The following is a 22324-nucleotide window of genomic DNA, read 5'->3' as shown; positions in this document are numbered from 1 at the left end:
CTCCCCAATCAGGGTGATTGGGGGACACCTGGCCGAAAGCTGAGGAGCCATTTTAAAAGGAGGCACAGCACAGCACAGCACAGCAGGGGCTCGGGTGCAGGAAGGAAGGGCTCGTGGCAGCGAGAGAGCCTAGAGGCCCACGGAGGCCCTAGAGACCGCGTCTCCTTCATTGTTTGACTGATTTAAGTTGATTGTTAATAAATGCCTGCCATGGCTAAAACCCGAAGGCCAAGCGAGTTTTGTCCGTGGAACCCGGTCCAACCGAGGAGAGAGAGAGAGTTGGGACAAATATCTGGATGCTGTGATTTTTGGGCTGAGGACCAAAAAACACATGACGACAAAGTTCTCCCCATTCTTCCTCCTGTTTGGGACAGAGGCCCGCCTCCCGAGTGAGGTTCCGGAGGATTACAAGGTTGGCTCAGTGTAGGACATCTACAGTTAATTCTTAGTTTGAATAACAAATTGAAAAAATATAGTTAATTGAGAATCAGTGTCAATGTTTATTCCACGCTATACAATAAATAAGTAATATGCTCGGTACATCAATATTTTGTGACCAAGGAAAAGTCTATAGTTTTTAGTAGAAGGTAAGTGTCCATTTAAATCCTTTAAGGGGACCTAATCTATTTTGTTGACATAGTTGGAAATATGTCATTTAAATTTTTTTCCCACATATAGTCTAATAACTGTAACAGCGAAGCAATAACAATGAAAAAAATGAAAATTAAAGTTCTCTTTTACAGATTGACATAGGCATGGAGAATGACCTTGACCAGGAGGTGGTGTCGGAGGCCATTAAAAGGCAGGATGCAATTTATAGTCTAGTGCGGGAAAACATAGCCACAGCCCAAAACAAATATAAATTGCCCAAATCATCAAAACAGGCATGTTTTCAGGTGGGGGACAAGGTGCTGCGCAAAAATATTCGCAGTCAGCAAAGGAAAGGTGGGAAGCTGACCAAGAGCGCAGACCTGCAGTCTGACAACCAGTTCTTACCGAAGGTGAATATCGATCACCTTCGAATTTACAAAACACCACAGCCAATAATGCCACGTAATCTGTTGGCACCACCAACAGCCCCGGCACCACCAACATGCCAAGCAGCAGCCCCAGCGTCAGGCTCTGCTGCAGTCACAGACTCAGCCCCAGGCAATATTGAAAAATTTAAGTTTTAATGTAAAAAACACAGTTCATAACATACTAGATTTTTATGTAGTCATCCCTGCACTGTACATGACAAGAACCTATAGAAGAGACAGTGTTAAATGGTTGTTGATGTGGTCGGGAAAATTATGTTTTTACTATTATTGGGTTTTGTTTTTATTATTCAATGTACATGTTTTTTATGTTTGTTTTATGTAAAGCACAATGAGGTGCCCCTGGGCATGAAATGCGCTATATAAATGAAGCTGCCTTGCCTTGCCTTCCCTAGGTGTGAAGGATGCCTGGGACGGTCTGAAGGCCAATGTCCTGCTGTCTAAAATTGGTTTGTAGAAGGTGTTTTACTGTGACATTGGCCGACCAGCACCTGGATTGGAGCTTGAAAGTGAGGTAAAAAATATCTTTTGTGAAATATAATTACCAAAATACATTTGAAAAGTAATTCCTATTACTGTTAATTAATATGTGGATTATGTCTGACTAAAGTAATTTTAACTGTTCATTTTAAGCAATGTTAACAATTGCAAATCAATTTTACTGGGTCATAAATGCTTACTTGGCCATGCTGGCGTGTCGACACAATGCCACATCTAAGGGAAAGGCGCTTCATATTGATACATTTGGAATGACCTCATTATGGAACGGAAATAGTCCACGATTCAGGGTTAGTTGCGGACTGTCTTGTCACATATTCTGGTAACAGTAATTTGATGTTGATGGCTTGCAAGTCAAAGCTTTTGTATTGAAACTTTTTCAGTGGAATCCCGCACATTATGAAGTGCTGTTTGGTGTCAGGAACCACCATCACTGGTTCCTGGTTGTAAGTTTTGACTTTTCAGCTATTGAGAGCACATATTGACACGTTACATACAGTATAACATACAGTAACAGATCATGTGATGTATTCTTTTAGACTTATGTTCAGCTCTGTAAACTCTTCATCTTGCACCTTGATACCAAAGTAGTTCTTGTTTAATACCACATACAGTAGAGCTATTTTGTATTTTTGAAGACCATGCCCAGCAGCTTTTTTTTCAATGTCAATATAGTGGACAAACGTATTGTATGTACAATAATCTTAGGTCTTTATGTTGCATACAGGTAATGTATCCATCTGAAAAAAAGACACTCCTGATTCACTTGGAGAAACTGCTGCCAAGCTGAAAAGGTGCCAGGATGTAACAAGGTACACTTTAATTATGGCTTCAGATTTAATATGACCCACTTGTCACATATTACTAAAGATGTAGCATGTATGTGAAGTATCTCGTGAATATCAGCCAGAAGAATAGCATAGTACTGCTGGTGGGCAGGAGAGCAATTGCAGACATGATATGACTAAAGGACTAAATGCAGATGTATGTCAAACATGTTCAATGCCAAGTTGTCCTCGCTTGCAACATTATAGATGAATATTACACAAGTGCATAGGCACAAAATTAGTGTAATTATTTTCTTTGAAAAATCTGGTTGTTGGGGAAGGACAATAGTTGTTTTTACCTGGAACAACATTGTTCTATTTCTTCTATTTTGATGACTGAGGAATTGGTAATATTATATGAAGTTTAAGTCAATAAATCAAGTTACTATATTTAAACATATTTTTGGTTTTTAGAGCGAAGGAATGAGGAAGAAAGGGATAAATGTGTCCAGATGGAAATGTGACACAGTGCCTCATCCACACCAACCAGACAGCACCTCTTGTGGGGTTTTTGCCATCAAGGTATGAAAAAGAATTGCCCTTTCTACTCCATGATGTGCAGATATAAAGTGGTGCTTCTCAGATAAACTATATATTTAGATTTGTATGTGTAGGTAAATGATAACTTGTTTTTTAATATCAGTTCATAGAGAAAATCTTGACCGGTGAAGAGCTACAATTCCCTGTTGGCCGAAAAGATGTGGCAGAGTTGCGTCGGCAGATTGCCACAACTCTTCTTCGGGAATCTGGTAAGTTATATATTAAACCCCATCCCCAACAAGTTGTAAATGAAAACATCTTTGACTACTCAGGTTATTATCTCTGAAAATTACAAAAAATACAATTGCCGGGGACTCAAAAGAAATCATCTTGTCCTCACAAATGTTGCCCTCTTTCAAATACTTTATGATCTGACAAACCTCTGCTTCAACTGTGGAGAGGAAAATGCAGATGACAGTGGAGAGGCAGAGCTGACATAGGTATTTTATGTATAGAATGTGGTCCTGTGTTTGCATCTATTTGACTCATTAACTCATGCAAGTGCCAGTATTTCACCTGCCATTAAGAAGATATTTCCAAAAACATTCCATCATGGGCAGCAAACAATTTTTTTTTATTTTGCAGGTTTTGCCAATATTAATTTGTCTTTCCAAGTTTTCTTTAAATATTTCATGCAGTGTTGAAATGTTTTTGCACTAGATATCCTGTGATGCCTGTGGACGGTGGTTTCACCATGCATGCGTTGGAAGGCCAAAGACAGAGGACACATTTTTATGTGCAGCATGCTAAAGGAAAGGAAAGGAAGTTCATGTATATATATATAAAATAAGACATTTTCTATTGACAGTTTATTTTTCATTTTTTTAATTATTTTGATGTTTTTGTTGATGTGTTAAATATTGCAAATGTTGCCATTTAATTTTGTGTTGATTGCATTTGAATAATAACAGTTCGTTCTAAAAAGTTAGTATACACTATTTATTTTTTGTTTAATGTTATCAAAGTCTTTAATGCTTGTCTGAGCCTCCTTTCCTATGGAACAGAGGGGGAACGCATCCTGACAGTATTATTCCAAGCTGTCAGGATGCGTTCCCCCTGTTCTAAATGGTCAAATTGAATGATATCAGCCTGAAAATCACAGGACTTATCTGTTGTGGGGAAATAAGTCAGCAGTATGAATTTGAAAGATGTGTGAGCCTCCTTTCCTATGGAACAGAGGGGGAACAGTATCTGACAGTAATATTCCAAGCTGTCAGGATGCGTTCCCCCTGTTCTAAATGGTCAAATTGAATGATATCAGCCTGAAAATCACAGGAATTATCTGTTATGGTGAAAGAAGTTAGCAGTATGAATTTGAAAGATGTGTGAACCTCCTTTCCCATGGAACAGAGGGGGAACAGTATCTGACAGTATTAAGAATGAGCACACTTCCTTCCAAAAGTCCATAACATTCAAAATGAAAAGTCTCACAAAAATAATATTTTTTATTGATAGAAATCTACAATACATCTTCAGATAAAACTCGCTAAAAAAAGTCAGTTTTGAACCTTAGCTCTCTCCAAAGTGCCTCTGTGGTACGAGCACAGCAGCTCGTGGGCGAGCTTTTTGTGTACGCGCGCTTCCTTCGCCCTTCGGGTAATTTCGGACGGGGGCGGGGACTAGGGGAAACACATCTCGACGGGGAAACAGATCTCGACACAACACCGGAATTTGGCAGTAATGGTGGAAAAAGTAACAGACCGGGGAACATAGGACCCTTTTTGGGAAAAGGGTCCTATGTTCCCCAGTCTCATACAAAGAGGGGAACATAGGACCCGGGGAACATAGACACGCTCCCCATATAGGCTAGTGGAATAAATGGAAGTTGCTTACCTCTAGCATGGCTAGCTTCACACAGTTGTTCTGTGCACTCTTGCTCGCTCGTGTTTTTTTAATCCGTTCTGACAGATGTTTCAGGTCTGTCAACCCTGTCTGTGTCCACGAACTATCACACGCACTTGTTTAAAAAAGTATACAAGGAAAGCAAAAAATTGCATTAGCATACCCACAGCTAGTTAGCCAAGCCTGAACCGAACTCTGGAAAAACTTCTCTTGTAGGCTCTATCCTTTTCTCTTGCTTGTTGGGTTATGTTCACTTCTGGCTTTTCTGGTCCAAGTTCTTTTACTTGCAATTTTTCTGCAAATGTTCTTCTTTCGAAGGGATTCATAAGCAAAGACTTAACTGAATTTGGGGGTAGCTGAACTCACAGGGAAACAGTGGTAGCAGTACTCAAAGTCGCCATGTTGCTGATCTGAGGTAATGGCAAATGCACGGTTACATGCAGTGGACGGTGCGCACTGTGTTGGGGGCTATATTTTGAGCGCCCACAAGCCATACAATTCAACGACGCTGATTGGCGAAATTATGTACTTTTCTGCTTAGCAACCGGGGAACCATGGACTAAAAATTCAGGCTCGTTGTGCTGGGCGAAGGCGCTGTCACACTAAATTTGTACCGGCGGCGAAAATTGTACCGGCCTACGTCATCCATAGTAATCCATTCCAAACTTGCCTGGCAACAGACGATCGCGTCGCCCATTGCCTGGCAACGGGCGATCGCGTCGAATGACGTGGGAAGGTTCTTGAACATTCGCGAACTCGTTCATTGAGCGCGACAAGACAGATAACACTTATTTTACAAATTACATTCATTAGCGTTGTCTGTTGCCGGGCAACGGACAACTGATTACGTATCCGGTAAAATTTTCGCCGCCGGTACAAATTTAGTGTGACAGCGCCCCAGGGAAGACACTTACTTCACCAAAATGAAAAGTTGAACATGAAATTGAATGAAGATATAATTATGGAGGATTCTAAAGTTATTCTAAAGTGAATGCATTATTTCTCAAAATGAGAAAGAAAACAGGGAGGCAGACTATCGAGCATTACCTTTCCTAATAGATTTTTTTCAACGCAAACCACCAGGTCTAGGACTGTGGCCATGCGTGTCATTTTGGCCATAACCAGCAAAACATTAGTCCTGCATATCTTTTCACAACAGAGATCCTTATTGATTTCCGTCTTGCCAGATAAAGTAAATCCATTAAATCAGAATGATTGGTTCTACTGGCCATGAGGCCGAGTTAAACTGAATTTGGAATTCGGGGAGTTTCCCATAGCAACCAATTTCCTCACCAATCATCGTGTCTGCTTATGTTGGCCATGTTGCCCCAAAATGTATATGACACTTTCTACAATATATACTGTAAGTAGTGATACACGATAAACATAAAAAGGATAATATGTGGATTGTTATTAATACTATATATGATTTGATTCATAATAATTATTATTATTATTCCTCTAATTATTTATGTTGTTCTTATTGCTCTTATTATATAATTGTTTTCTTTGTCTTGTTAATTTGACAGGTTATTATTTTTGACTCATTAGCATATGTGTACCGCATTGAGTGAGAAAATGGTTACTGTGATCAGTGTGACCGCAAAGAGAAGGGACAAGAATAGCCTCTGCATTTGGAGAAAAATCAACAAAGAAATAAACAACAGCAGAGTGAGTCGTACGAGTGTCGTACAGTTTTCACACCGTTTCCCGAAAGCATCGTTGGTAACGAACGTCGGGAAAACGCTCGTAGCTAACGAGGACTCCAGAGGTACTCGTAGGGTGCTAAGAGGATCGTTAGCCTACTATAGCCTCAGTGGCGTCACCAGCGGACATTCCGTGTATTGGATGTGTTTTATTAAAACACATCCAATACCATGGAATCTCCAGCTGGCGCAATTTTGCAATACCCCCAAGACAGTGGTTACCACCGATATATTAATCATAGACTACTGTTAGATTTAAACAGCAAATACAGAGACATGTTAGAAGTCAACAACAACAACATAACTCAGTGGTGGAATGAGCTCCCTGCCAATGTAAGGATCGCAGAGTCGCTCACCTGTGAGTTCACCTCAACTCTTCATAGCTACCCAGCCCCTTCCGACCACCATTGTATGTTGTATGTCCTGGCACTTAATGTACGCACTTATTGTACGCACTTAATCTACATTGCACTTATTCATAGTACTTAATGTGTAACATCTGCAGTAGCTGCTAGCATTGCTGTACACAGGGAATGGGTTAGCCTAGCGATTGTTAGTACTTGCCCTTGGTTCTATGAACATCTTTACTGTACTGACAGCGATATATTGTTTCACTTCTTTTGACAAATATATGTATTGTAAGTCGCTTTGGATAAAAGCGTCTGCTAAATGTAAATGTAAATAATTAATTGCAGCAATTTAAAATTCCAAAAATACATGCACAGCCGAAATGTAGGCCTACCGATCAAACGCCACGTCACAAGGCAACCCTCTCACAAGGCATTGTCACACCAAAACTGTACCGGGGGAGAAAATTGTACCGCCTACGTAATCTGCATTCGAAACAGTACGTCATCGTTCGACGCGTTTGTCCGTTGCCAGGCAGGTTTCAAAAAACATTGGCGCTCATGATGCCAAAGACTAAATAACATAATACAGATAACACTTGTTTTTACTTTATATTTGTATTGTGTTGAATTTAGCTAGTAAACTGAGTTTTTAAAGTGCATCATAGTCTAGCTAGCTTATGTTAATACTCAGTTTACTAGATAAATGCGATGAAACAATTAAATACAATACAAATATAAATTTAGCAACCGCTAATTAATGTAATTTGTCAAATAAGTGTTATCTGTTTAATGTTATTTCGTCTTGTGACGAAATAGGCGGTATTTCGCGGTATTTTCGCCCCCGGTACAATGTTGGTGTGACAGCTGTTGGGCAAAATAACCTGCTGAGCACATCACATGTACATTATAAATATAGCTAACTCCCACCCTAGCTTGAGGAGCACAACACATGGCTGTCACGTTACAATATAGTCCATTTTTAACACATAACACACACATGAGAACATGGTCAGGTGAAGGCCAGAACCAAGGCCCCATCTCTCCTCCCGGCAAATGGTAAACACTCAGACAATGCACCGTTTCATCCTCAGAACGGGAGGGCCACAAGCAGGAGACTCTGTGAGACTCTCCCCCGTCAGGAGGAACACAAGAAGATATACATGCATACACTAGAGCCTGGGAGGCAAGGTCAACCAAAGACACACAGAACCATACACATCTTAAACGCACACACCTCATCGAGAGGAAGATACAGCATAAGAGTGTATCACACAGGAACTCATTCCTTCTTCTGCAGCAGACCTTCCACGGAGGCGAAGCTCTGGACGAACCATCAGCGCTGATTAGGGACTTAGACATATTCGATTTCTCACGCTTTATGACTCTGTATAACCGTTGCCACTTTACTTAATAAATCCAAGGTCCTCGTGCCGATAGACTTTATTACCTCTCCGTCTCATTTTATCTGGTCCAGTAGCTAGACAGACCGTTTTTCCCAACAATTTGGTGACCTCCGACGTGAATTTTTTCTGAATTGAACACGCAACTGGGAAACGAGAGACGGAGAGCGGCGCGACCTCGGGACCCCGGAGCACCGGACCGATTCCTGCAGTCTCACCTCGCGTACGCCCAACAAAAGGTAGGCAGAACCTGTTGATAAAATCCAAACTCTGCATAGTTATATAGGAACCACATTAGGAGGTGAGACTGTGAGAGCGGTTCGCTACGGGATATCTCGTGGGGACGAATAGAGCTCCATCCCAGCATTCCCCCATAAACCCGATTGACCCTGAACGCGTGACACATCGAATATCGGCTCGTTGCATGGTGAAAGAATACCCTCGAGACCATAGGGCCTATAAGAATCGGGCATAGTGATACAAGACTACCGATGGCCAAGTTATTGATGTGTAAAGAGGGTTAGAGTCCCCACCAGTGTATCAAGAGGGTTCGAGTCCCCACCTGTGTAAAGAGGGTTCGAGTCCCCACCTGTGTAAAGAGGGTTCGAGTCCCCACCTGTGTAAAGAGGGTTAGAGTCCCCACCAGTGTATCAAGAGGGTTCGAGTCCCCACCTGTGTAAAGAGGGTTCGAGTCCCCACCTGTGTAAAGAGGGTTCGAGTCCCCACCTGTGTAAAGAGGGTTCGAGTCCCCACCTGTGTAAAGAGGGTTCGAGTCCCCACCTGTGTAAAGAGGGTTAGAGTCCCCACCAATGTATTAAGGGGGTTGGAGTCCCCCAGAGTGGGGTTAGAGTCCCCACCTGTGTAAAGAGGGTTAGAGTCCCCACCTGTGTAAAGAGGGTTAGAGTCCCCACCTGTGTAAAGAGGGTTAGAGTCCCCACCAGAGTGGGGTTAGAGTCCCCACCTGTGTAAAGAGGGTTTGAGTCCCCACCTGTGTAAAGAGGGTTAGAGTCCCCACCTGTGTATTAAGGGGGTTGGAGTCCCCCAGAGGGGGTTAGAGTCCCCTTCTTTGTCTGTATATTAAATAATTCTATGTGGTAAGCTATATATTCATTGCATATGCGGGGACTGACGGACAGACACCTGAACTGACGCAGACTAGGGATAGCAGAGACCTCTCACCCCCACCTTCACGACCAGAGAGCAAGTGCGTGTGTATGGAGTCGAGAACGAGAGTCAGCGTGGGTGGAAGAATAGGAGAGCATGGGTGAGAGCGAGACAGAGAGACAGTGTGTGTATGCACGAGTGAGGGAGAGGTTGAGACGGAGAGACTATGTGTGTGTGTGTGTGTGAGAGGCCCAGAGAGAAAAAAAAAAAAAAGAGAACAAGCGTATCTGTGAGCCGGCTAAATATAGAAATAAATCATTCAATGATAACCCGGGTGTGTGTGTGCAGCGTTCCCTTGTTTTGTTATGCTCAACGCTATGTGTGCAGCGCTTGCTTGCTTTGTTGTGCTCAACGCTATTTTGCAGTGTCTGATGATATGTTTCTGTGTGCGTCTGTGAGAGACAGAACAAAAGGTCTGTTGATATGTTTCTGTGTGCATCTGCGAGAGACTGAACGAAAGGTCTGTTGATGTGTGTCTGTGTGCGTCTGCGTGAAAGAGAGGATCTGTGAGTGAGTCAGTGAGTGTATGCGTGGTCCGCTCTATCGTCGCCCGTTAAAACGGGTAAAGGAAAGAATGGACAGATTGATAATAATGAATAATGTCTCTCTGACGTATTGCTTCGGTCTATGGCTTAACCTGCGGACCTAGATAAATTGACAAGGATAAATAACTTTTTTACTGCGTTGCTTCAATCTACTGTTTGACCCGTTAAAACCAGACCTAGATAAGTCGACAAAGATAAAGGATATATCTTTTACTGTGTTTCTTTAAAATTACTACTGGACCTGTCGCATAGATAAACTACGATACCAAACAACATCTCTTTGTCGCGTTGGTTGGCGATTTAGCCTGTTGAAACAGATTAATCAATAAAGATAGATAACGATTATTGGCTATGAGGAATATCTGGATGTATTGAATAACGTCTCTAGGCCCCGTTGTTGTTTTTGCTTCCTCCCCCCCCTGTTTTTTCCTCCTTTTCTCCTCCTCCAAGTTGCCCCCTAGCCTCTCATCCGCTCTCGTGTGTTAGACAGGTCACACAGAGTTATAGCACCACAGCCGCCATTTTTTGAGTTCTCTCACTAAGTCCCAAGCCACACCTCCCCCTCCGCCAAATCTGGACCACTCCGACTCTGCCCTTCCCCAACTACAGCGCCCCCTACTGGACCACTCCGACTCTGCCCTTCCCCAACTACAGCGCCCCCTACTGGACCACTCCGACTCTGCCCTTCCCCAACTACAGCGCCCCCTACTGGACCACTCCGACTCTGCCCTTCCCCAACTACAGCGCCCCCTACTGGACCACTCCGACTCTGCCCTTCCCCAACTACAGCGCCCCCTACTGGACCACTCCGACTCTGCCCTTCCCCAACTACAGCGCCCCCTACTGGACCACTCCGACTCTGCCCTTCCCCAACTACAGCGCCCCCTACTGGACCACTCCGACTCTGCCCTTCCCCAACTACAGCGCCCCCTACTGGACCACTCCGACTCTGCCCTTCCCCAACTACAGCGCCCCCTACTGGACCACTCCGACTCTGCCCTTCCCCAACTACAGCGCCCCCTACTGGACCACTCCGACTCTGCCCTTCCCCAACTACAGCGCCCCCTACTGGACCACTCCGACTCTGCCCTTCCCCAACTACAGCGCCCCCTACTGGACCACTCCGACTCTGCCCTTCCCCAACTACAGCGCCCCCTACTGGACCACTCCGACTCTGCCCTTCCCCAACTACAGCGCCCCCTACTGGACCACTCCGACTCTGCCCTTCCCCAACCACAGTGCCCCCTACTGGACCACTCCGACTCTGCCCTTCCCCAACTACAGCGCCCCCTACTGGACCACTCCGACTCTGCCCTTCCCCAACCACAGTGCCCCCTACTGGACCACTCCGACTCTGCCCTTCCCCAACTACCGCGCCCCCTACTGGACCACTCCGACTCTGCCCTTCCCCAACCACAGCGCCCCCTACTGGACGGCATCAATACCAACCCAACCCCGACTCTAGGACACCCCCTGCTCGAAGAATTATCCCAGTTACTAATAAAGCTAAAAAGACAAACCTCCATACACCCGGCCTTCAGTGTAAAGGCGTCCACAACCCCGACCACCCCATACCAGGCGGTTGTCAGAAGAAGCGGCGAACGCACCCACTATGTCGGACGAGCGACAAAGAGCCCCCGGAGAGGATTGGCAAGACGAACACCAGAGAAGCCAAGACAGAGAGCGATTCTCAGCCTCCCGGCCCACTGACAGCCACTCACCCCCACCCTCCCCGGAGAGGGCTCACCTACCCATGGCATCCAACCCAAAATTGTTCTGTCCCCTGGAATCGACAACACCAGTTCAGTCCCAGCCAAAAGCCCCCGCCTCATACACCCTACATTCCCCATTAATGACCCCCTCCCAGTTCAGCCCTGACCCAGATCACTTAAGAGACCCCCGTACCAATAAGAGCGAGCCCCGCCGCCCCCGGCCAGGTATACAAGAGGCTGTTATGGCACCTCTATTGATAGATGCGGAGGGAAGAGCGGCATACACACCATGGAGCCACCGGGACATGACCGCCCTGGTCGCCCGCTTGCCAACGCTCACGGCAGGAGCCTCGGCCTGGATCAGAAGATTTGAAACTGAGACGTCTGGCGATCTCCTGACCCTGGGAGACATACGAGCCATCATCGGCAGGGCACACGGTGCCAGACGAATCATTGAACTGGAGACACTGACCAAGACTGAGGCCCTACCTGACAACACCCCCTTCGACGCCTACCGAAACCTCTTCTGGAAGAGTCTCAGGGCGCTCTTCCCAGCCAACGCAGGCAGAATGGGAATCTCCGGCCTGACCATCAAACCTGAAGAATCTATCTTTCAGTACATAGAAAGGGCAGAAGGATTGTGGACGGATAATAATGACTGTCCCCCACACAGTAGCAAACTGGCGACACAGACATTCCAGCGGGCAATAATACAGGGACTGCCACCCACGGTCCAGAGGAGACTGAAGACAGTGGTGGCACTGCACTCCGAGCCATGGACGGAATGGGTGGATCACCTTGATCACCACCACCGACTCGATGAAGACGAACGACTTGAAAAGGATGATGATTACGAGGAATTGAAGAAGCAACTCGTGAGGATGCAGATCAAGGAGCTAGCCGAAAAATCCCAGCTGCACAAAAAGACCAAGGACGACAAGGGACCCAGGTGGTGAACCTGGGAACGGGAGCCCCAATGGTGGACGGGCTCGTAAACCAGACCCCGATTCGTTTCATGGTCGACACCGGAGCCACAGTATCCACCATCGGGGACCTGAACCATGAAATCCCACCCCTCTCCACTCGAACCCTGACTCTCGCCTCCCGAGCCTTGTACACACAGGTCACCTCCCTCCCGAACCCCGCGGATCCCGACCCCGTCCTCGTCAATCCCGGGGATTGGGTCTGGGTCAGGGTCCACAAGAGACAATGCCTTCAGCCACGGTGGGAAGGTCCCTATAAGGTACTTCTGGCCACCCCCTTCTCTGTCTCCCTTTCAGGAAGGAGCGGCGCCCGCTGGCACCATCTGTCTACCACCCGCAAGGCCGACAACCCGCATGACCGCACCCTGGCTACCGTTCAACGCGACCTCGCACGGCTGCACCATGAGACCACCACTGACGCCACAGGAAGCCCGGACCAGTAGACGTTGCATCATCGGCATGGTAGGAATAACCGGGGCTATGATGGGTTTCTTCATCCTGTGGGGAATGGACTTCCATACAGCCGTCCCGGGGAGGTCCTCCACCATCACTCCCCCGTCTACGACGATACAACCCTCATCGGGACCCCCAACCCAGGGTCCACACCGCCGCAAGAGACAGACACCCCTGCAAGCCGCCAAGTCCCCCGGCGACCCCTGCCTCAACAAATACGGTGGGCTATCCCTAACCTATACTTATGGTTCCAGCGCCGCCTATACCTTCCTCCTATGCGACGTCGTTCCGTGCGTAGGGGGACCCGCAGCCTGGGAGAAGTACGATGCATACATCTGCGATGCTCCCAAGGGCTCCTTCACGGGAGTCCAGGGCAACGGGGTAATGACGTCCCCGGACAACAGCCAGAGCTGGTGTCGAGGATGGGGAAATGTACTATGGATGACGGGGAGGCACCAGGGGTACTATGTGACTAACCGCTCTCAGACTCTCCCCAGGCCGGTCGTAACGGCCGCACTACAGGCGAACGGCTTCCTCTCGGGAGGCAACGGCAGAATCACCCTTACCCTCAGGAACATTACCAGCAACCCGTACCAAGGCTGGGGCAAACCCACGCTAGGGTCGACCCGGGCGTGCGGGGTAAATACGGACTCTGCCTATCTCGTGTTCGGGGTATCCCAGTCCGGCCCGGACACGACGGCGTTGTTGAAATTAAATTTCAGAAAGGCCCCCACCACACCCACCGCACCAGCCTCCAGGGCCAACGCGACAACTCCTAAACCCCCGGTCCGACCCATAATGACTCGCGACGGCCCGGTTACGATTTTTGATTTAGATTCCGTGGGGCGGCTCCCCACCCACGATTCCATCGCGCTCGCGACCGGCTACGCAGACGATAATGCATGGCTTAGCTGGATTGCTGCTACTGTCCGATTCCAGGGGCTGTCCGACTGCGTAGCCTGTGCGTCGGCTCGCCCCCATCTAATCTCGACCCCAGTACTGTTCGACTTTACCAGTGACCCCATTGGTTCTCACTGCATGTTAGCTCTGTTTGTTACCCCCAAACCGGCCGGCTGCGGCCTCCTTAGCTCTCTGTTTCCACCCGGCCTTAACGACTCGATTCCCCCGGTGTACTCCCCTGGGGAGTACACCCACTCTTGCATCACCAGGGTCGGTGCGGTAAATGTTGGGGCGGTACCACCGTCGTGGTGCCACTCCATCACGAACGTTACGCTTTGGCCCAACATGACCGAACCGGGCCTGGGACGCCAAGACCTATTCTGGTCCTGTGACAAATTCACCCTTAGACTTACACTCCCGGCACAATGGTCCGGAACCTGCATTATAGTGCGCCTACTTATGCCCGTCACGCTCTTTACCCGGGGTTCGACCGGGCCCGACCAAACTACCTCTCGACACCGCCGCGACACCGCTCTCACCGACCACTTCGACCTAACCAAGAACACCCCCACGTACATGGATAGCATAGGCATTCCCCGGGGCGTTCCAAACCAGTTTAAGTTAGCAGACCAGATAGCCGCGGGTTTCGAGAACATACCCCTTATCTCTGCCATAATTCCAATCACCCCCAACAAAAACGTAGATCGCATTAACTACATTCACTACAACGTCCAGCGCCTATCCAACCTGACTCGCGACGCGGTAGAAGGCTTGGCCTCACAACTGGCCGCCACCTCTCTAATGGCGTATCAAAACCGTCTAGCCCTGGACATGTTGTTGGCCGAGAAAGGGGGGGTCTGTTCGATGTTTGGGGCTCAATGCTGCACCTTCATTCCCAACAACACGGCCCCTGACGGGTCGGTGACAAGGGCCCTGGCCGGCCTTCGAGCTCTTTCCGTCCAGATGGCAGAGGACTCTGGGATCGACAACCCCATGGAGAAATGGATGACGGACATGTTCGGCAAGTGGAAAGGCCTTCTCATGGCCGTCCTGTCATCCCTGGCTTGCTTTGTCGGGATTGTGGTCTGCTGCGGGTGTTGCTGCATCCCCTGTGCCCGCACCCTCTGCTCACGCCTCATCACCACGGCCCTCGAGAAGGAGAAACAACAGCCCCCTCCCTACTCCGAAGCAGCCCCCCTCATGCCCCTTCTGGATTGCCTGGACGAGCTTCCCCTGGACGACCAGATGGTGCCTGACAAATTTGACTGTGAGTATGGCCTCCCTCGCCCTGCAACCCCTGACTTTGAGTACGAGTTCCCCTACACACTCCCAACCCCCACCATCGACTGTGTCCCCGCCGAGCCGGACGCCTACCCGTGAGTGCTAGTGGCCTCTCCAGGTGCACGGCCCCGGCGTCCTGTTTCCACCACCGTATGCTGAAACCCCACCACCACACCCCCCTTCCCATACCCCCGCCTGTGACGTGCTAGTAACCTCTCCAGGTGGGCTGCCCCATTCCCGTCCCCGCCAACGGCACCACCCCCCCCTCCCACCTGATGCGCCCACGTCGCCCGGACCAGGGATCTGCGTTCCGGTACCAGGGGCTGCGGCCCGTTCCCTTAAGGCTTGAGGGCGCCCCTGGCTGTATTCGCTTCTGTACGCTTCACTGTTTTTAGCCGCTCCCATATCTATGCCCGCGTCTACGCAACCGACGCCGGGAACATAAATGTTGTTGTGTATATCGCTGTCCCACTAGATGGAGCTCGGGGATACACACGGGCGAGATTCCAGGGGCCTTGATTGCCCGGTTATCAGCTGAGGTCCTGAGCGCAGTTGAATAAAAGGGTTTAACGCTCAGGTGGCGCCTTGCGACCACCTGCCCATGATGACGCTCAGGACTATTCCGTGGTTTCAGTTGTTCCCGTGCCCCGGGCCTGCCCCGAATACCCCGTGCGTGTGATTGCTTATTGTTACACGACCAGCTAACTCCTCCTCACATCCTTAGTGTTTGGTCATCTGGGGATGGGTTGAGGGGGATTGCCATTCGTTATCTACCTCATATCTTTCTATTATTATTAATATTATTTAGGGACACGTTTCATGGTTGCATTTCTTTCCTGTGATTGTTATTGTGTAGTATTTGTGTGATTGTTGCATTTTTGTTTATTGTTTACTGTTTGTTTTATTGTTGCATTTCGTTGTTATTATTAGGGTTTGGTGTTAGTTTTGTTGTTGGTTGTCGTTGTTGTTTTTGGGTATCGTTTGACATTTGTTTGTTTTTTTTTGTTATTGTTAGGGTTTGGTGTTAGTTTTGTTGTTGGTTGTTGTTGTTGTTTTTGGGTATCGTTTGATATTTGTTTTTTGTATTATTGTATCCTTGTGGTATGTTTGTTTTTTGTGTATTACCTGCTGCCACTTTACTTGGTATTGTCTGTTCGTGATGTAAGGCCGGGGTGGATGCCACCCCCTAGGTGGGGTGTGTATGGCATACCCATGTTTGAAGCATGGGTGGCGTTTCTCCCACGTGGTTCCCCATACACCCGGTCCAGCGACTTATTTTAGTCCCATGCTCATGGTTGTTTGTTTTTATGATCATTTTGCCTTCTTTCTGTTGTTTTTAAAAAGTGTTATGATGGTAGTCCCGCGCTGAAGTCCTATCCCTCGTACCCCTGAGTAAAAGTCGTCTTGCGACGACTTGAGGGGGATATGTTGGGCAAAATAACCTGCTGAGCACATCACATGTACATTATAAATATAGCTAACTCCCACCCTAGCTTGAGGAGCACAACACATGGCTGTCACGTTACAATATAGTCCATTTTTAACACATAACACACACATGAGAACATGGTCAGGTGAAGGCCAGAACCAAGGCCCCATCTCTCCTCCCGGCAAATGGTAAACACTCAGACAATGCACCGTTTCATCCTCAGAACGGGAGGGCCACAAGCAGGAGACTCTGTGAGACTCTCCCCCGTCAGGAGGAACACAAGAAGATATACATGCATACACTAGAGCCTGGGAGGCAAGGTCAACCAAAGACACACAGAACCATACACATCTTAAACGCACACACCTCATCGAGAGGAAGATACAGCATAAGAGTGTATCACACAGGAACTCATTCCTTCTTCTGCAGCAGACCTTCCACGGAGGCGAAGCTCTGGACGAACCATCAGCGCTGATTAGGGACTTAGACATATTCGATTTCTCACGCTTTATGACTCTGTATAACCGTTGCCACTTTACTTAATAAATCCAAGGTCCTCGTGCCGATAGACTTTATTACCTCTCCGTCTCATTTTATCTGGTCCAGTAGCTAGACAGACCGTTTTTCCCAACACAGCATATAATAAAATCAAATGATTGAATTGCTCTTGTGTCGGAGGTCGCTTTTGAGCTGCACTTGCTGTCTCCCCTCTGATTTTAATTCAACCATTGTGGTTAAAATGTCCTCATATTGATCAATGACAGAAGACATAGCCTACTCTACACAAATCACGCTGAGACCAGCGGGTGTCGGAGGATTTATTCACGCGTTTTTTGTTGCGATTGTTTGCCATAAAGCACTGTAGGCGCTTCGGTGAGGCTGTGATGTAGTTAATTATTTGTTGGACCGTGTCTAGACAGTTACAAACATCCCTGACAGTGCACAATCGCCAAGTTGAGAGCGTGGTTTCTGCAGTGAACGTAGACTGCTGCGGGAAACTGTGCTGCGATGCGTGCCTGAATGCTTTCCCGCTCACTTTACCAGCACCATCATAAGGCGTTTTTACACTGCCAAATATGCCGTTGTGTGCACGCCTTTTTTGCGGCATGCTCCGCGCGTTTACACTACCCGTGGTAAATTGCCTGCTTGAGCTAGCACCCCGATTAACCCTCCCTGACCCTACACACACACTGATTTTTAAGAAAGTAAAAAAAGCCTTATTTCGAGAAAATGTGTCTTATTTTAAGTCTTAAAAGAAGATAAATCTTGCCAAGCATATTTCACATAAGAAAAATAGTCTTATTTTGAGAAAATATATCTAACCTTTTCTTAATAAGATTTACCAACTAATATCAAGCTCGATTTAACTAGTAACAAGGTGTGGGCATATTTAGCTAATTATCCCAGCAAAGGAACAAGATTATCTTCCTTATTTTAAGATTGAGACCACGCGCACAACTTCTCAATTTAAGAATCTTAAGAAATTACAGCAATTTATTTCATTTACATGACAAACATGAAAATACAGTTTAACATGACCGTTGACTGATTGGGAAAAAGATATAAAACAGTTCTGTGTTGCCCACTACCTTCTTACCAAATATATTTCAAAACTTTCCATAACATTTCCATAACTTTTTGCCAAATTTCCATGTATATCTTATGAGCCACAGCTGTTGTAATAACAGAATAACAGTGTGCCTTTTACAATACATCAGATGAGGCTTTGTGTAGCCCAATCACATCCCGAGGTAATATTTCATTGGGACAGACCATATCCTTGTGAGTAAAGCTGTAATACGGAGTGAAATCTACAAGGTTATCGACAGATACCAGTTCAGTTGCTTGTGCCAAGTTTGGGATCTCTATTTGATATGCCATATAATCTCTATCATAACAAATGGTGTTGTACGGCATGAACTCAAAACAATACAATGATGAATTAATCACATAGATATTTCTTAAAAGTCCAAATTCTGGCAGATCAGAATTAACATCACTCACAAATAATGACCCGTATATATTTGTTGCCATTTAGATTAATCCATTTTACAGAAACAGCATGGTTAACCTCATCATTTCCAAGGAAGGCTCTGGTTTTCTGACATGTATGACATGTTTCTTATTTCTGATATGGGTCCTAATGTACAATCATTTGAAAAAATGGGGTGTTCAGAACTACTTACATTCTGACAGCATTCATACATTTGATTATGCTTTATTAAGGATTTGCAAACATTTTTAAAATTGAGTTTTGAAGCCCACTGTTTGAAAAAGCAATGCTTTGATTCAAATCTCATGCACATATGACGAACCATTGGTCCCAGTAGCTTAATCTGAGATGGCACATGGATCAAATAATCTTGCTTTGGAGTGATGTTGTTATCTGGGAAAAGGTTCTTCATATGTTTTAGGTGCTGTTCAATAAGTGATTTCAATTTGTTGATAGTCTGTAGACAAATAACATGAGCAAACAAAATTTGAACTATCTCTATCAGCTCAAGAATGAGTGTGTGGTACTCATTGCCTTTAACTGCATCTAGCAGAAATGGCAGAATTTTAAGTAGAACAAGCATTTGGCCTGAGGACTGCTTTAATTTATTGTCACTGGATGCTAATGTACTGTATTTTATAAGGCTTGGTTTGTCTCTGACATCATGTGGAGAGTAGGGAAATGCAAGTAATGCACTATTGAAAACATCCAAGTCAAGTTGTCCTAAAAGTACTAAGTGTTTCATCACACACTTTATTTCTAATGGGGCAATGCCTTCCAGTATTACGTGCATGATGTCTTGGGGTGTTTGTTGGATCAAGTTAAAAGCCGGGAATTCTACCAATTTACTCCTTCTATTGATCCCAAATGTAGTTTTTAAACTGTTTCTAAGAGACTGTATTGGCAATCTCAATATCACTACACTGACGCATATGTCTCTCTATTGTTCTTCCTTCAAAGTAATCCTCATCAAAATACAATTGCATGTCCTCAAATGTACATTCACACTGCCTACATTTCTTGAAAGCAAAACCAACACCCTCTTTAAAACCACAAAGCTCATGCTGAGCTAAAGTGTCCCCGCATATCGAAAATAATGCTCCATATATTTCTCGTTCACCATTCCCGATTTTAATTTTAACACCTTCATATAGCCTTACTAGGTCCTCATGCAGCCTTCCCAAAATTCCATCAACTCCACATTCAGAGAGTTGGCTCCTCTTTGCAATGGCGAGTAGACGAATCGAAGCCAGTTGTGATCTATATTTTGGATTAATGTTTCCAAGTGTATAATAAAACATTGTCAACTTATTCTTTGAAGCATGAGACCCAAGTCGGTTACAAAGTTCAATGTCATCAGTGTAAAGGATTATCTGTAAGGCAGAGGGCCGGGCAGAAAATAAGGGGCCTGCCCGTAATTCCGACACCTCATTGTTCCGACGTCTCAATGGTCCGAAATATTTCCCATTAGATCGACATGCCACTATGCCAACGGTTCAATGTTCCGAAAACGGAACCCATTGGTCCGAATGTCAGTTTGTCCGACTTTTCAAAAAGGAGGCGCATTAGGCCGACGGTTCAATATGCCGAATAGGCCTACATATAAAGAGTTTTATACCTCGCTCTCGCTCTCTCACTCTCTCTCCAAAATACAACATAGGCCTATCACGTTCCAATGAATATTGGAGAGCAAAGTAACAACGCTTCACTTCATTTCGACAGGGTGTTTCAGCCCCATGGACAGAGAGTGTTGGTCTAATCTCAACACGGGCACGAACACACACACACACATGCACACACACACAACGGGAAAAGTATTAGTCCTTGTATAACGTGCGCTTCATAAATTCACCTCTTGTGACCGTTCAAGCCCACAGCAACAGTCTGGCTTGGTGAAGATCACTGCTGGAACTTAGCCTATCGTCTTTTATTTTTGGTTTCATAATCACACATGTGGAATTGCGCCTTTGCCTATTCGGCGTATTGTGGCATCCCGCCACGGAAGCCTCGGCCTGGACAGGCCCGGGGTACCGTGGAGGACGGGGTGTACCACCCCCACCCACCAGCCGGCGATGGAGAGCAGCCCATTCGGCTCCCCAATCAGGGTGATTGGGGGACACCTGGCCGAAAGCGGAGGGGCCATCTTAAAAGGAGGACCAGCCCAGCACAGCACGGGCACGGGAGAGCAAGGAGGAAGGTAGCGCTCTGGTGTGAGAGAGCCTGGAGGCCCACGGAGGCCCTAGAAACCGCGGCTCCTTCGTTGTTTTGATTGAAGTGGATTGTTAATAAATGCCTGCAATGGCTTATCCAGCACACCAAAGTGTCGTTTGTCCGTGGAACCCGGCTCATTTGGGTAGCGGGTTGCCACAGTATTGAACCGTCGGCCTTATTCGCCTCCTTTTTGAAAAGTCGGACAAACGGACCTTCGGACCAATGGGTTCTGTTTTCGGAACATTGAACCGTCGGCATAGTGGCATGTCGATCTAATGGGAAATATTTCGGACCATTGAGACGTCGGAACAATGAGGCGTCGGAATTACGGCATGGCACCGAAAATAAGGGGTGTGATTTCATGAATTCACCATCTGTAATGTCATACAAATAGCCACTTCTGTATTTCTGTGGCTCATCTATCATTGCCAGGACTTTTGGATGGGACATCCAGACTTTTGATCAGAGGAACATACTGAAAACATTTGGTTCTATTTCATGTAGGCTACGCCGTCTAGGCTTCGCCTTATGGGCTTGTCCCGTGCGCGCGTCTGCGCGCGCTGAAAATTCAAACTATGCACCTATCAGCGTGGGCACCGCCCACATTTCCCACGGTATCGTGTCTATATAACGCGGTGTATACCGTCGCTCATCCTCCCTTTTCTTTCAGCACTTGTGCTTATCAGCGAGAAATTGAGAACTACAATTAAGAAGATGAGAACTTCAACACGGATCTCCCAAGCCGGTGGCAGCGGCTCGGGCGAGGCCGCGGACAAACGGCCCTTTTCAGGGCCACCTGAGAGCGCTCCTAGAGCTAGGTCCTTTTCAGGACTCCTATGCGCCTCCTGTCCCGCCTCCCTGGCACCGGGTGACGGGCACTTGGCGTGCTTTTGGTGCCTCGGCGCCGACCACGCCGCGGCTGCTATGGCGGCCCCCGTCTCCTGTGTCGCCTGCCGGGAGCTGCCTGAAGAGGGGATCCTCTCCAGGCATCTCTTCTTTTCCCCTGCGGTGGAAATGGCTGACGCCATCGACCTGTTCGGACCTGACGTCGACGATGGCATCATCGACGCCTCCCTGGACGACGTCTTCGGCGACTCGGCGTCCGGTTTTTCCCGCTCTCGGGTTACAACCGCCACCGTCATACAACACGAGGGTCCGCGCCGGATGACTGATCTCTTCCGGGAGATCATGGGTGAGGCGGCGGCCATCAAAGGGATTCCCATGCCGGTCCCGCCTCTCGCCCCCGTATCTGACGATATGCAGGGCGAGTGCTTTCGCACCCCATCTTTTTCCCGGCGGGTTACCCAGTGCCCCTTGTTCCCGCCTTTGCAGCACTTGTTTATTGCTGCCGGTGAGGACCCTTCGACCCTGAAGGCTCCGGTAAGATCCTACACGGATTTCACCAACGTGGAGGGGTGGGCCGATACTCAGGCCTCCCCTGGCAGCGCTTCTC

The 22324-nt window shown here is 47.1% G+C and overlaps 1 long non-coding RNA gene across 1 annotated transcript; it reads left to right on the top strand.

Moving 5' to 3' along the window:
• Positions 1-279: 279 nt before the first annotated feature.
• LOC132469951 (uncharacterized) lies at positions 280-948 on the top strand. The gene is made up of 2 exons (XR_009528528.1): positions 280-412; positions 744-948. It is a non-coding gene; the product is annotated as an uncharacterized LOC132469951 (long non-coding RNA).
• The last annotated feature ends 21376 nt before the right edge of the window (positions 949-22324 follow it).

The sequence above is a fragment of the Gadus macrocephalus genome, chromosome 12 (genome assembly GCF_031168955.1).
Source record: "Gadus macrocephalus chromosome 12, ASM3116895v1".
NCBI classification, from domain to species: Eukaryota; Metazoa; Chordata; class Actinopteri; order Gadiformes; family Gadidae; genus Gadus; species Gadus macrocephalus.
The sequence above is the reverse complement of the archived record's forward strand: the minus strand, read 5'-3'. Positions and strand labels throughout refer to the sequence as shown.